Genomic DNA, 15,533 nt, shown 5'->3' with positions numbered 1-15,533 from the left:
TCCAGTGGGAGAAACTTATGAATAATGAAAACTCACCATTAGTATAACAACAATAATTTTATCAATGACAAAAAATGACTGATCAGTTTCTATCTTCTTTGCTCATTATTTTAGCAGTCATGAGTGTACCTAAGACAACTGCTATGGGCTGAATTGTGTCCCCCTCAGAACTCATATGTCAAAGCCCTAACCCCTAGAACCTCAGAATGTGACTGTATTTGGAGACAGGGCCTTTAAAGAGGTGATTAAGTTAAGATGAGGTTGTGAGGGTGGTCTCTATTACAATTTGACTGGTGTCCTTATAAGAAGAGGAAATTTGGACACAAAAAGAGATGCTAGGAAAGCCTACACACAAAGAAAAAACCATGTGGGGACACGGAGAGGGCTGCCATTGGCAAGTCAGTAAGAGAGGACTCAGAAAAATACCAAACCTGAGAAGCAGCTTGATCTTGCATTCCCAGCCTCCAAAACTATAAGAAACAAATTTCTGTTGTTCATTCTGTGGTATTTTGCTATGGCAGCCCTAGCAAACCAATACAACAAGCAACCCTCCTTGAGTGGTACTCCTCTATTTCAAGTTCAACGGTTCCCCCCAAATATGGGGGGGATCTGTTTCATAAATATGAAACAAAAACAGACTAGAACCATATAAAGAACATGGATAATGTTTGCATAAGTTGGGGAGGGAATATACTGTACAGTAGGGATATTTCTTAGGAACTACTAGTAACCTTTCTGCAAAAACATTAGCTCGTTGCTCATTATCTTGTTAAATTTCCAGTAGAGTCACAAATGAATATGCTTTCAGTTATGAGAAAAATTTTGACATGAAGTTAGGTTAAAAAAATGTTTAACCATTACAGGTATGTGGGCCAATTTTCTTACACTTAAAGTTATATGGATTCTCAAAAAAGGAGAATCTCACTGCTCTTTTCTTAAAGAATAAAGGCAACCATAGCACCAGTATGTATAAAAATTGGTGCTAAGAACACAGATGCCTGCCACACACAGCACGGCCAACAAGAGTAATGTGATGATTCAGTGGGGAGACAATAGTCTTTCCAACAATCTGAGGCCAAACCCTTGGGTCCCGGACCTGTTTTGAAAGCATAAACCTAACTACAGTTGTATTAGTTGCATTATTAACTTAGCTCCGCGTTCTGTTTTGTTCCCTACTTAATTATGTTTTGTGCACCTCGTAACCTCATGTATGATCACTCATTAACTTTGCCTTTTTACCCCTATTCCCTGTGTACCCATTGGTTGTGGAAACCTAACGGGTACCGGAGGGTAGTATTTGTCTTGAAATTATCTGATGTACCCGATCAGACCAGGTCCCAAATGGCACCTTATTGTCTGGAAGAATGCTTACCTCCAGATTGTTTCAAGCCCTTCCCTGCCTCAAGGTTTCAAGAGATGCCTCACCTCCCTCACGTGTATTCCTCTTCTTCCCCAAACACAGAGAAGCTCTCCCTAGGCTCAACAGGGCAAGGCAATTTTGGGAATGATCTGCCTTCTCATTGATCTGCCCTTCTGATAATAAAGCTTTCTTTGCTTCAAAACCCGTGTCTTAGACATTGGCCTACTGTGTATCAGGTGCACGGACAAGTTTAAGTTTGGTAAGGAACTCGTGCTGGGACAACGGGATATCAACATACGGAAGAATGAAGTTGGATCCCTGCCTCACACTATTTACAAAGATTGACTCAAAATGAATCACAGACATAAATGTAAAAGCTAAAACTATAAATAGAATAGAAAAAAAAAAGGAATAAATTGTCATGACCTTGGCTCAGGTGATGGTTTCCTATATATGACATCAAAAGCACAAATGACAAAAGAAAAAATTAAAGCCAAAAACTATAGATGCTTTCATCACAGTTCAAGTTAAGGTTGTGGGCAGAACACCAAAGGAGGGAGAGGCCCTAAGAGAAGGAGAGGATTTTTGCCACTTACAGGGTTAAAAGCAAGGTTCATTCTAAGAAGAGAATTTCACACTTGCTAGAGAGAAATTACAATGTTTGTAGGTAACTGAGAGGGAGTGGGAGCAAACAGCTAGGAGATATAAAAAGATAAACCATTAGAATGTGAATTCTGAAGGAATAAAAACATAATGAAACATTTAATATAGATAAATATGAAAGCTGTTTATATTTTCCCATATTATTTTGAGATCCTGTTAATTCATTTGCAAAAAAATGGTTTGTTCAAACACTTCTGAGCATCTACTGTGTCCTAAGGAACCTGGGGGATGACAGACGGGTTTCCATCCTTACCATCAGCCCACACCTCCCAAATTTAGCCATTTCAGGGGAAAGTGCTGAAGTGTAAGCAAGACGGACTGGTTGCTTGGGGCGTTGTTGCTTTTTGGGTTTTTGTTTTTGTTTTTGTTTTTTAATTTTGACTGATTATTTGCAGACATCTAGCCAAATATCTCAATCAGATTTTTTTCATCAAATAGCGCCGTTTAAACATTTTTTGAGCCAATTTCACTGCATTCTAGGAAACAGAATTTTTCACAGAACTTTACAAATTGTTAAAACTTTTTGGTGTGTTAAAATGAGTGGTTTAGGTTTATTTTGTTGAGTTTTTGTTTTTTGTTTTTTACCAGTAATTTGTCACCATTAATTATGCGACTTAAATTTACTTGACATTGTTCCTTGGTTTGTTTTTATAAATGCCAGGGACAATGACAGCCCTAAGCACACTGCCAGGGCCCCCCAGATCTGGCTGGTCACCTGTGTGGCTCCAAGTCCTTCCATTTCTTCTCTCAGGATTGCTAACAAGGCGGGTACCACCCCTTATACCTGTGAGACACTGTGCCCTTGGGGACCTTTGTGTTCTCTCTCTTCCCTCTGCCCTGAATGCTCTTCTCTCGCCTCATTCAGGTAAAAATCACTTTCTGCACCTCTTTTGCTATCTCTCTGCATGCCCCCCTCATCCTCAGCATTGCCTTACCCTACTTTATTTTTCCTCAAAGAACATATATTCTCTGCTTTTTCCTTACACACTGATAAGTCTACCGACTCCATCACTAGACTGAAAGCACCACGTGGGCAGGGAGTTTGTCTAATTCCCCATATTCCTGCACCTAGTATAGGAACTGTCCTATACTATAGGAGGACACATTTTTTTTTCCAATGAATGAGTATAGTATATTTAGGAAATCATTCTAAATTAAAGTATATGAAATTTCAGATGAATTGACATGGGAAACAAAGGCAAAAGAATCTTTACAATTTACAGCCCATTGACAGGTCCTTGGGACAGGCAGAGTGATCTTCCTCTAGGAACTCAACTGCCTATGTCAAGTCTTCTCTAAGGGCAAAAGGCAATCTTAGTTTAACATTAAGCCACCTCCAGGATCCTCGGAGTCTCCCTTAACATATAAGTATTCCTTTGGAAACTTTATCTCTACCCCCCAAGATATATGTTAGCAATCATCCTCCAAGCATATGGACCACTGATACACATCTGAAGGGTCTCATGACTGAGGTTTTACTAGACAGCAGTAAATGACCTTTTCCCAACAACAGCTAGCACCTCACGGTCCTGGAAACCTTGCTTCCAAATTCCTTAGAGACTTATGCTATCCCTAACCCCCTCCCAACTTGAAAGTATATAATCAGCCACTCCTCACGACCCCAGTACAGCTCTTTCTGCCCATGGGTCCTGTCCCCGTGCTTTAATAGAACCACCTTTTTGCACCAAAGTCGCCTCAAGAATTCTTTCTTGCCCGTTGGCTCTGAACCCCAGCGTTTCCACATCAGAATTACAGCCGCCATATATAGGCTGCACTACCTGAGTCCTGGTTATCTGGGCTAGATCCTAGCTCTACCATCACAGGAGTGATCAGGGATGGTTGAAAGCACAGATTCTGCAGCCAGCCTGTCTGGGTCTGTTTGGGCTCTGCACTTACTGTCTTACCAAGGGAAAGTTAACCTCATTAGGCTTTGGTTTCCTTATCCATAAATTGTTGATTAATAATAGTACCTACCTCATAGGTTAAGTGGCAAAATATCTGTAAAGGTCTGCTCAGAATAGTGGCTGGGATGGAGTAAATGCTACGCATCTTTGCTAAATAAAATAGTTAATAAATGGGAATCTAGGAACAGGGACAAGAGAAAAAGTTGGACAAGCAAGTTTGGGGAAATTTGGTTCGATTTTTTTTTTTTTTCTGACCACAGTTGCTTGGAGAATAAATCCCTTCCCCACACCTCCCCTTCACTGGTATAATCTAAACAGAGATGTGAAACATGCTTAATTGACTAATCAGAATTTCAAAGGGTAGTGATTACTTCACAAATCACAGCCCCATTGACCCAAAGATGAAGACTGCAAAAGCGTCGTCGATAGCTCATTCTCAGTCCCTCTTCACCCTCCCCTGTAATCTCTTTCTCCTCCCCTCCCCCTTCCAAGGTAGCTGTTTACCTGGCAGGAAGTGATGGGTTTGGCCTATAATACCTTGTACCAGCAGGCCCCCAGGCTAAATTTTGGAGGGGTGCTTTCAAATGTCAGACTCATACCAGTATAAACCCAGGAGGACTGCCAGGTCTGTGAAGTCCTAGGGGTAACTCCAAACAAGCCCCAGATTTCCCCCTTCCTTTTCTGCAATACCCAGAGAAGGTGCTCTTGTGTTTTCTCTCTGAGTCTCTGGGCTCCCTGACAGTGCTCTCTATACAAGGAATTAGAATATTTCTTACTGGACTCCTCTAGGAGACTCTGGAGTTTTCATTCCCTATGTTGGTGGCAATAAAGTTTACTTATGGGTCTCTGGTCTGTCCCTTTGTCCCTGGTATTTCTAGTTGCTAATGGAGAATCCTGGCTGAGATCCCCAGTGCCTTCTCGGATACTGTATAATTAATTAGGCCTCCAGCTGTGCCTTCCCTTTCCCTCCCATGGATGGAGAAACCCTTCCCACCATGCCTTAAAGGAAAATTGCCCTAATAAACGAGTCTCCAGGTACCAAATTTCCCAGCAAGAAGGGGCCATGTAAACAGAGACTATTAGTACTGGCGGCAAATCCAACATATTAATTACTTTTACTAGTAGGAGCATTCCGGATATGTTGGCTACCTAAAAAAAAAAAAAAAAAAATTGAAAAAACAGACTAACAACGTGAAGAGGGAAGAAAAAAAAAAAAAGCCATACAAAGGAGTTGCAGTGAGTTTAATGAAAACTAATTGCATTGCTGGGTTCGTGTGATATAACCAGCCACTGTGCTCTGTCCTGGTGGTTTATAATGTTACCTCACCCTCTCCACGAAATTGTTTTCCCGTAAATCTCTGTGGCCATCCATTCCTGTCTACACATTATGTTCCTAAAATAGACACCATCTAAAAATCTCTTCAAGGAGCTTTGTGGAGGACGGCCTAAATGGCAACACTGCTCCTAGAAGAGGGGTGCAGTGGTTTCCTAGCAATTACAAGGGCAACAGCCACAAAGGAGAGGTTTAAAGGAGTTTTTCACCATAGTTACTCTTCTCCCAAAATGCCCAGCCGAGGGGAAAGAGAAGTGTCAGGCGTCCAGCGAACGTGCATAAGCCCCGAGTTGCATCACCCTGGAGTGCCGGGTCTCGCAGCAAATAGGAAAGGTAAGCTACCCACTGCTCCGGACAGGAGAAACTCAAGCCGGAATCACCGACCTCAGCATGGAATTTTCCTATTTCTGTTCAGCATCATCCTCTTGGGATGCTTTAAAGGGCTTTATGGAGACATCTGTCCTGTTACTACACTAGCGCATCAGAAACACCACGTGAACCTGTAAATCCACAGGAAAAGAAAGCACACACATTTTATAGGTGTGAGAGCAACAGTGTCAGCAGTTCGCAAGTTTGCTATTGCATCTCAGAAAATATTTAGTCACATGCACAGGCAGACAGAGCATTCCCCTGCTTTGGCTTGACTCGGTTCTCAAGACACGTGAAAAAGCACCTACCACCACTCTATTTGGACCAATTTGTTAAAGAGCAGTGACGCTTCTCAGCGAGTAACTGAAGAGAACAAAAAGAAATATGAGAAGTAAACGTGGGGGGTGGTCTTGAAACACATACCTCAAACAGGTAGGAGAGCGGGAATCCATGATAACAAAGATGTTTGAAAAGCCTCCCGTCCACCCGGAAACCTTTCTCGTGCACTTTGGAAAAGCCAGCCGGTTCACCCTGGGAACCGAACAGCATCTGCAGTATCACTGCTGATCATGACCTCTGTCTAATTAAAAGTAACTCGGTGTTTCCTGCTTGGCATTCCACGGAAGAAGGGGCTCTCTCCCACTTCCCTCAAGCTCCTTTTGTGGCGTGGTTCGATCGGAGTTAGGGGGAATGCATCACTGTTCCCTTCTTGTCCAAGACAGGAGGTATTTCTCCTCCAAAGCCCAGCCTCTGCCCGAGGAGGCTGAACACCCCTGCAGTGCTGAGCTCCAGCATAGCCCCGCTACCTCCTTCCTTCCTGTGGGGTTAACACTGGGATCTAATTTTTGCTCCATCCTTAGGAACAATATGACCTCTATTCACAGCTAGCTAGTCCAGCTCTAAAGCACGGGTGAAGGAGGGGGCTTCAAAAGGAGACCTTGAATAGGATGAAGGCAAGCAAAGGCAAGAAAAACTGGCCAGGTTCCAAGCTATTTCAGGCCAAAGAATCCCATCTTGTATCAAGATGCTGACTGCAAAACAAACCTGATTTCAGTTCGTGGAAGGTGGAGGGAGGAGGGGGAGGGGAAGGGGAGGAGAAGGGGAGGAGAAGAGAGGGAGGAGGGGGACCGTGGGTCCGAATTCACATACAAAAATGGACTTCCTGCTCAGCTCCAACTGTGTATCCACGGGCTCTTTTTCCGCAGGAATAACTGGAATGAATATGACTACGATCACAACGAAACAACCAGATGGCTTACCTGATGAAAAGGAAAATTACCCATCTGCAACGAGGAACAGCATCTCCCAAAGACAAGATGATAACAACGTGCCTTCAGTTGCAATTGTTCAGATTCCTTTTGCAAAAGGTGACCAAGTATTTACAAGGGCTGCAGTCTCCCCGAGGCAGCACACACATACACGAACACACACGCACACACACACACACACATGCACCACAGACCTCTGCAGTATCCTCTCGGCTTCATCCTCGCCTCACTCTATGGTACCTAATACAAATCAGCAAATAGCTTTGTTTAAAAAAAAAAAAAAAAGTGGAGGTAGCACCTTACATTACATCGCCATCTAGTGGCCAAACACTGAATATTTTCTCACCAGCCTGATTCATGTGTTCTTTCTCAACCTCTTTTCTCTGTCCTTCTTTCCCCTTTTCCCTATGGCTCTCTCACTCTTGCTTCCTCTTGTTTCTCCTTCATTCCCAATTGCTCTATCATATCAAACCCCTAAAGACTCAAAGATGAGAAAGTTTAAAAGTAAATATAGCTATCTTCAAGCACAGCAAATATCTTGTGTTGCTTTTGCATTTTTCTTTAAGTGTCACTTTATTCTCACTATGAATCTTTGTTATCTTTACAAATTATATAATTTGTGAAAAAAGCATTGTCTTCTTCTTCCACCAGGAGAGAATTGGGTGGCCCTTTATTGCTTGTCTATGGCTTTCCTTTGAAGATCTACTTGAAATTTTTCTCATTTTTAAGGTTGTGTTCAGTAGGAGGTTCTGCATTATAGTGAACTGCTCAGTGTGAGAAGATGCAAGTTTTACTTCATTTTCAACACCTGTGAGCATGTGCCTTTGAGCAAGTCACTGGACTCTTCCATGAAAACTTACATTTTGTCATCTTCATCTATATTTAGATGTTAAACAAGATTATCTTCCACTCTACATGTCTAGTTTTATTATACTTTACCACAATATGTTTCCTCATCTTGCGGATTTGACCTACAATAACATGTTTTGGTAAGCAAATAGATATTTTTTGAATCAAATGAAGTAACACCTATTGATAGAATTATAAAACCCATGTCTATCAGGTGTTCCCAAGACAATGGAGTATCCACGTGAAACTATTTGTAACTCTAGGAACTGAGAATAGAACTTTCTCTATTGTGTACTGTACTTTAAAACTGAAACAGTCTTTAACATCCGGTCATGCGTAAACTCACAATGAACTATGTGTAGATTAGTAATTTGCAGTAAATATTTCATGCTGGTTGCTTTCCACCAAACACAGTTACTGTTGACAACTGTCATTGGGTGTGACTTTACCATTTATTAAATGACATAACCTTCAATACTTTATCTATCAATTCCTTACCACAGAACAGTACAATGTTACTACTAATATTATTATAACTATTCCTTATGCAGCTGAAAATTCTGAGGCTTTCCGAACCTTATCAATAAGGCTCCAGGCCACACATAGCTTGCAAAGCAGTAAAACCAAGGCTGTTGGTTCCGAAATCTATTGATCTTTGCAACATTCTCAAAAGTCCACCTTTCCTCCCTGTTCTAGAATCACAAGGATATATTGTTTCTCTGTTCACAAAACATTTACTGAACCTTTTTTTATAAATTACTCGTGGGCGCATCTTCTCATCTATAAAAGAATGAAATTGAGTAATCATTTCTTGTTCATCTCAGCAATTCTGTATTTCCACCAAAGCCAATCCAGGCAGCATGAACACATTAATGGAAGTTATTCAGTGTCTGGGAAATGGTGTTTTTCAGTCTCTGGTAGAGTCAGGGCAATGTTGAAAGGAGCCGGAGGGACCAGTGACCAATATTTAGTAAGTAATTACTAAGCTGTTGGAGCTGAAGAAGAAGTGGGAAGTATGTGAACAGGCGGTGTTTTTTTTTTAATGTTAGGCTAACATATTTCATAGGAACAGTACCTATAGCTTAAACATATAAGCATAAAAATAAGAACACCATTGGCCACATGCTTTCATGCCTTCTAATTGCTTATTATAAAGGTCAAGTTTTTGAGGGGCTGCTCACAACAATCCTCTCAACAGCTCTCCCTCTCTGGTCCACAGCGGTGGACCTGAGGGGGGAAGGGTGTCTGTCCATCTGACCTAGTCAAACAGAGCCGCCCCGTGTGACTCTCGCAGTGGTGGGGGACAGGCTTCACTGGAAACGCACAGCCCAAACCAGGTGGGCCAAGGCACTGGGAGCAAGGAATCACGCAGGGGTAGAAGACGCAGTGACAAACGATAGAGCCAGAAAACTTGCAATGACTTCTGTCTCCCGTTCCAGTCCTTCCCAAGATCGAGATATTTCCTGACTTGGGGTTCCATGATGAACACAACAAACTCCGTTTTCACTTAGTTGGACTTAGTTTCTGTTACTCTATGGAGCCCTAGCCAGTTTACTCATTGCAGGAATCCAAATGCCCCAGCCCTTGAAAGCTATCAAATACTGCTCAGATTCTGGGCCTCTGACACTTCATTTATTCACCTCTTCAAGCTCCTGCTATATATATAGATAGATAGATAGATAGATAGATAGATAGATAGATAGATAGATATGCCAGGCGCTTTTACAGAAACTGAAGTTACATCAGTGAACAAACCAGTGAACAAACCAGATCAAAATCCCTCCATTAGCGGAGTTTACTCCAACCTTTTAAACAGATGGAAAGGCACACTATTTTCACGGTACACACCACCCGTCTGCCTCTGAATCTTTGTTCACAACCTTCACTTTTCTTGACAGATCATCCCCTGCCCCCCTCCCATCCATACATGGAAAATGCTACCCAGGTTTTAGCTCACATATTCTTTCTGCTCTAATATCTTTCCTGTTTCCTCAGTAGTTAGAATTGTGTTTCTTGTGTTAAAGATCAGCTTTACGTTTTATTTTGTGTGTTAAACTGAAGGAACCGAACACGAGAATAAATGGCTGTTCGGATACAGACTGAAAAAGAAAGGCCAATATCCCACCCACGGTACAAAGAGCATTTTTAAGGACTAGCCCATCATTCTGTACACAAGACATTTCATTCATCAGAGCTGAAGCAGTTTAACGTCATTGGTAACTTTAAATATTCCTCATATAAGCCTTGGCATAAAGGCAAAATACGAGTTTGTTTGTTTGTTTGTTTAAGCAGGCTCCATGCTCAGTGCGGGGCTCAAACTCCTGACCCTGAGATCAACATCTGAGCTGAGATCAATAGTCGCACACTTAACCAACTGAGCCACCCAGGTGCGCCCAAATATGAGATTTTTGTTAAATTATACACTTAAAGTCACATACTCCTAAAAGTTGGCAAAAGATAAAGTAAAAATGAAACTCTCTCTGTGCTAAATCTTAACACTGTTGCATTGTCTCTTTTGACCTTGTGCTGAGAGCTTTCTGTAGATTCCTTATTCACCTCCCAGATTCCTAAAGCCCCATGGAACCAGCTCTGCATTTTATTTACCTTTACGTAGCAAATTAATTTATTGAAATATAATTTTCTCTTTCTCACTGTTACCTCTCCAGTTTCAAAAATGAAAAGGTAATTTCCCTCCTTTACTTCCCACCCTTAATATTAGCCATTCCAGGAGATCCTCTGTCAACTTGTCTCAGGAGGTAGGAAGAATATACTGGCCACCTGTGAATGCACGGCTTTGCTCACCTGCTAAGAGGCTTAGGCTGTGCCCTTCCTATGAGAAAGTTTCTAACAAAGGAAAGAGAAGGAAAGCATAAGACGTCCTTTAGTCTTTGCCTTGTTCTCTCTGTCCTGAGAACTGGATCGTGACTTTGGTACACCTCTGCTGGGGGCTAACAGCAGCAGTTCACTGCTCGGTGCGCCAAAGAGAAAGGGATGCTGTAATGGGGCCTCATGGCTGTCAGTACATTTTGGGTATTAGAGAGGAAGAGGGGTCACTCAGATGGAAAAAGCTGCACTGGGTCTTATTGTTTGTCAGTTCCAAGGCTGTGATTAGAACTTTGAGAGTGCAAGGGGAGAGCTCAGCATCAGAAGGCTGAAGAATCAGTGTGATTAATATCGGAATGTTATTTATAAATATAAATATATTTAAAATATATTTTCTATGCTAGAAAATAAAGGGATTTTTTTTTTTATCAAAACATTATGCTTGATGCCCATCTCTTGGAGTTCTGGACCTTTTTGTCAGCTGCCTTATATAAAGAGTTAAGTAACTCAATTAATTTGGGGCTTGGCAGGGAGAAGGAGCTCATCCTTGGACTTTGATGCAAAATTTCCCAAAGTAATGGTCAAATCATTGTGTTCTGAATTGTGGATTCCCTTGCTCAAAATTACAAATGACATTTGAGTTTTGAAGGAGAAAATGTGAATAGATCCTTCTGTAATTTGTTTGGGAATCTAGGCTCATTGAGTGATGTGAAGCTGGGTCCTCCCTGAAGGAAAGGGATTGGGATACTAGTGTCTGGAGTTGAAATTGGGCAGGAGTCTGACCCTGGGATGGTGTCCCAGAGGATATAATAGTGATGCCACACAGGCCTGGGGGTGGTGGCAGGCCTGACGGAATGGTGATTCCGATACCCACTGCATATGCCAGAGTCAGAATTTGAACCCAGACGTTATGATTCTAAATCCACAGGACCATAGTATCATTACCTGTCTTCAAATCCTGGTTTTGCCCCATGTGATTGGAAAATGGAACTCAGCTAAAGAGCAGTTTATTGTAGAACTGTGATTCCACAGTAAACATAATTTACCACTTCAGGACTACTGGATTCCCCAGTAGTGTGGGATATATATATATATATATATATATATATATATATATATATATCTCACATACATATACACACATGTATACATGTATATACAAATGTATATATATTATATATATATATTATTCTGTAAACATTTACTACTAATTCCTTGTTCTCTCCCAAGCATTTATTAATATAGTGACTTAAGCAGCCACTATATTATTTTTTTTAAATTTTTTTTATTAACATATAATGTATTATTTGTTTCAGGGGTACAGCTCTGTGATTCATCAGTCTGACACAATTCACAGAGTTCACCATAGTACATACCCTCCCCAATGTCCATCACCCAGCCACCCCATCCCTCCCAACCCCCTCCACTCCAGCAAACCTCAGTTTGTTTCCTGAGATTAAGAGTCTCTTATGGTTTGTCTCCTCCTCTTGTTTCATCTTGTTTCATTTTTCCCTCCCTTCCCCTATGATCCTCTGTCTTGTTTCTCAAATTCCTCATATCAGTGAGATCATATGATACTTGTCTTTTTCTGATTGATTTAATTCGCTTAGCATAATACCCTCTAGTTCCATCCATGTCATTGCAAATGGCCAGATTTCATTTTTTGATGGCTGTATAATATTCCATTGTGTATATGTATATATATATATATATATATATATATATATATATATACTATATCTTCTTTATCCATTCATCTGTTGATGGACATCTAGGCTCTTTCCATAGTTTGGCTATTGTGGACATTGCTGCTATAAACATCGGGGTGCATGTGCCCCTTTGGATCACTACATTTGTATCTTTGGGGTAAATACCCAGTAGTACAATTGCTGGGTCATAGGGTAGCTCTATTTTCAACTTTTTGAGGAACCTCCATACTATTTTCCAGAGTGGCTGCACCAGCTTGCATTCCCACCAACAGTGTAGGAGGGTTCCCCTTTCTCCGGATCTTTGCCAACATCTGTCATTTCCGGACTTGTTAATTTTAGCCATTCTGACTGGTGTGAGGTGGTATCTCATTGAGGTTTTGATTTGTATTTCCCTGATGCCAAGGGATGTTGAGCACTTTCTCATGTGTCTGTTGGCCATTTGGATGTCTTCTTTGCAGAAATGTCTGTTCATGTCTTCTGCCCATTTCTTGATTGGATCATTTGTTCTTTGGGTGTTGAGTTTGATAAGTTCTTTATAGATTTTGGATACTAGCCCTTTATCTGATATGTCATTTGCAAGTATCTTCTCCCATTCTGTGGGTTGTCTTTTGGTTTTGTTGACTGTTTCCTTTGCTGTGCAAAAGTTTTTTATCTTGGGTGCCTGGGTGGCTCAGTCGTTAAGCGTCTGCCTTCGGCTCAGGTCATGATCCCAGGGTCCTGGGATTGAGCCCCGCATCGGGCTCCCTGCTCAGCCAGGAGCCTGCTTCTCCCTCTCCCACTCCCCCTGTTTGTGTTCCCTCTCTTGCTGTGTCTCTCTCTGTCAAATAAATAAATAATAATAACAATAAAAAGCTTTTTATCTTGATGAAGTCCCAATAGTTCATTTTTGCTCTTGCTTCCCTTACCTCTGGCGATGTGTCTAGGAAGAAGTTGCTGCGGCTGAGGTCGAAGAGGTTGCTGCCTGTGTTCTCCTTTAGGATTTTGATGGACTCCTGTCTCACATTGAGGTCTTTCAACCATTTTGAGTCTATTTTTGTGTGTGGTGTAAGGAAATGGTCCAGTTTCATTCTTCTGCATGTGGCTGTCCAATTTTCCCAACACCATTTATTGAAGGGACTGTCTTTTTTCCATTGGACTTTCTTTCCTGCTTTGTCGAAGATTAGTTGACCATAGAGTTGAGGGTCCATTTCTGGGCTCTCTATTCTGTTCCATTGATCGATGTGTCTGTTTTTGTGCCAGTACCATACTGTCTTGATGATGACAGCTTTGTAGTAGTGCTTGAAGTCCGGAATTGTGATGCCGCCAGCTTTGGTTTTCTTTTTCAACATTCCTCTGGGTATTTGGGGTCTTTTCTGGTTCCATACAAATTTTAGGATTATTTCGAATTATCTTTGAAAAAAGTTGATGGTATTTTGATAGGGATTGCATTAAATGTGTAGATTACTCTAGGTAGTGTAGACATTTTCACAATATTTGTTCTTCCAATTCATGAGCATGGAACGTTTTCCCATTTCTTTGTGTCTTCCTCAATTTCTTTCATGAGTATTTTATAGTTTTCTGAGTACAGATCCTTTGCCTCTTTGGTTAGATTTATTCCTAGGTATCTTATCTTATGGTTTTGGGTGCAATTGTAAATGGGATCGACTCCTTAATTTCTCTTTCTTCTGTCTTGTTGTTGGTGTATAGAAATGCAACTGATTTCTGTGCATTGATTTTATATCCTGCCACTTTACTGAATTCCTGTATGAGTTCTAGCAGTTTTGGGGTGGAGTCTTTTGGGTTTTCCACATTAAGTATCATATCATCTGCAAAATGTGAGAGTTTCACTTCTTCTTTGAAGCAGCCACTATTTTAGAAATAAAAAACATTTCCTAGCGGAAAATAATAGACTCTTTACTTTTCAGGTTAATTTGTCCTTCTAAAAATGAGCCAGAAAGGAGTATAGAATTTACTTGCTATTACATAAATAAATGCAGAAATTGCCATTTAGATCCATCTCTTAGGGACCATAACCAACCAGTTTTTAATCAAGTTTAAAATTACAATTTCTGGATAGCACAAAATTGGTCTATTGGTTTTAGATTGTCTCATAGGTACTAGAAGATAAACATTATAACCATGGTAAAGTCCATACACCCCATGAAAGGAAGAAAGAAAGAAAGAAAAAGAAAAGAGAGGAGAGAGAGAGAGAGAGAAAGAAAGAAAGAAAGAAAGAAAGAAAGAAAGAAAGAAAGAAGAAAGAAAGAAAGAAAAGAAAGAGAAAGAAAGAAAGAAAAGAAAAAGAGAAAGAAAGAAGAAAGAAAGAAAGAAAGAAAGAAAGAAAGAAAGAAAGAAAGAAAGAAAGAAAGAAAGAAAAAGAAAGAAAGAAAGAAAGAAAAGAAAAGAAAGAGAAAGAAAGAAAGTAAGTCAGCTATTTCTTCAAACAGGGTATCAAAATATTTGAGCCCACCCCAGTTCCACTGGAATTTACTGAATCAAAGCTGTAATAGGTTTGTGATTTTTTGCACTCAGAGATTGCCATTCTTAAAATCACCTACAATATATTGAGCCTAAATAATTGGAATTATTTTTCTTACTGAATCTATTCTAAAATGTTTCTCAAGTAGCTAGAATCTGTGTTTGTAGGCACACAGAAAAATATTTAAAATTTTATAAAAAGTTTCCAAAAAGTCACTAAAATTACTTCTGATTCTTTCTTTCTGGTAGTAAAGGAAAATGAATGGTAAGGTTTGGGGGTTTTTTGTTTGTTTGTTTGTTTGTTTGTTTGTTTTGACCTCACCACAATGCTGTATTTTAAAGTGAGAGAGAGAGATGGAGGAAGGTTGTGGGATCATGAAGGAGGTCCTCACATGATGCCCAGTCTCCCCATGCCTTCCTGCCATTCCACCCAAAGCAATGAAAGCCAGAATTTAATTAGAAATGACCATTTCCAGGGATGCAGTTACTTCCTGTTGGAAGATTCACAGCAATTTTCTTTTAATTACATAGGCAGCTGTTGGAGTTGGAGAAGCAAACAGTGGTATTCCTAAACCAAATAAATAGGTTTTATGGGCAAGACCTAGTAATACACTAACATGATTTCTTGAAAGGGAATTAAATAGATGAATGTAAACCATCTGATGAGGTCAGCAATGCAATATTGGTTCACAAGGTTATTAAACTACAGAATTACTTTTTGTCACTTCATAGAATATTATTCATTCTCCATTATGAAACCATTCAAGCAATGTTTAAAAGAATTATTTCAGTGATCTA

At 40.4% G+C, this 15,533-nt stretch overlaps 1 protein-coding gene across 8 annotated transcripts in view; it reads right to left on the bottom strand.

Annotated features, from left to right (window-relative positions):
- Nucleotides 1–15,533, bottom strand: part of LOC116635109 (sodium channel protein type 1 subunit alpha) — a 145,393-nt gene that overhangs the window by 114,221 nt on the left and 15,639 nt on the right. For 2 of the 8 annotated variants that reach the window (XM_032408937.1, XM_032408945.1), the window contains exon 1: nt 6,889–7,153. The exons of 2 other annotated variants lie outside the window; for them this stretch is intronic. The gene's annotated coding sequence lies outside the window, so the exon portion shown is untranslated. Of the gene's footprint in view, nt 1–6,052; nt 6,653–6,888; nt 7,165–15,533 lie in introns of those variants that run through there. 4 more of the 8 variants (XM_032408885.1, XM_032408917.1, XM_032408868.1 and 1 more) reach the window with 4 other exon arrangements.

Source organism: Phoca vitulina, unplaced genomic scaffold, assembly GCF_004348235.1.
Source record: "Phoca vitulina isolate PV1807 unplaced genomic scaffold, GSC_HSeal_1.0 scaffold1, whole genome shotgun sequence".
Classification (NCBI taxonomy): Eukaryota; Metazoa; Chordata; class Mammalia; order Carnivora; family Phocidae; genus Phoca; species Phoca vitulina.
This window is presented reverse-complemented; position numbering and strand designations above follow the sequence as displayed.